The sequence below is a fragment of the Budorcas taxicolor genome, chromosome 16 (genome assembly GCF_023091745.1).
Source record: "Budorcas taxicolor isolate Tak-1 chromosome 16, Takin1.1, whole genome shotgun sequence".
In the NCBI taxonomy this organism is placed as follows: domain Eukaryota; kingdom Metazoa; phylum Chordata; class Mammalia; order Artiodactyla; family Bovidae; genus Budorcas; species Budorcas taxicolor.
Genome location: NC_068925.1, coordinates 45,157,572 through 45,158,447, shown reverse-complemented (window position 1 = coordinate 45,158,447; position 876 = coordinate 45,157,572). Strand labels below are relative to the sequence as shown.

At 49.5% G+C, this 876-nt stretch overlaps 1 non-coding gene across 1 annotated transcript; it reads right to left on the bottom strand.

The window, feature by feature from the left end:
• Positions 1 to 282: 282 nt before the first annotated feature.
• On the bottom strand, positions 283 to 445 carry LOC128061907 (U1 spliceosomal RNA). The gene has a single exon (XR_008200760.1). It is a non-coding gene; the product is annotated as a U1 spliceosomal RNA (small nuclear RNA).
• Between the last annotated feature and the right edge of the window lie 431 nt (positions 446 to 876).

Here is an 876-nt window from a genome sequence, read left to right as displayed (position 1 = left end):
TGTCAGTGAAGCTGCTCAGCTTTTTACTGGTGTGAATAGCTCTAAGCTTGGGTTGTGCAACCAGCCTTGGCTTTGGCGCATGGCCACGCAAGAGCCTGGAATGGACTCTCCCTGGATCATAGTCATTTAATCCTTCAGAAGGTCTTTGAAGGACAAGGGAGGACAGGAGATATCTTCTGGCGAGCATCTCTGTCACAGATCAAGTCGACTAGATCTTTCCCGATTTATTGACACAAAAACCCTTCACCCATCTCCCCAGGCTTTTATTATATTTCATGTTTTTAGGGAAAAGCACAAATGCCCCTCCCCTACTACTACAATTTGCAGTAAAATTTCCTACATTTGGGGAAATTGCGGGGGTCAGCACATCTGAAGTGCAATGGATAAACCTCATCCTGGGAAAACCATTTTTGAGATCATGGTATTTCTCCAGCCAGGTAAGCATGTGCTCAGTCTGTCCAAGTCTTTGCAACGCCATGGACTATAGCCTGCCGGGTTCCTCTGTCCATGGGATTTTCCAGGCAAGAAGACTGGAGTGGGTTGCCATTCCCTTCTCCACAGGATCTTCTCAGGCCAGATCGAACCCAGGTCTCCTGTGTCTCCTGCATTGCAGGCAGATTCTTTACCACTGCGCCACCTGGAAAGCCCTTCAGGTAAGTATGCTGCTGCTGCTGCTGCTAAGTTGCTTCAGTCGTGTCCGACTCTGTGCGACCCCATAGACGGCAGCCCATCAGGCTCCCCCATCCCTGGGATTCTCCAGGCAAGAATACTGGTGTGGGTTGCCATTTCCTTCTCCAGTGCATGAAAGTGAAAAGTGAAAGTGAAGTACCTCGGTCATGTCCATCTCTTAACAACCCCATGGACTGCAGCCTACCC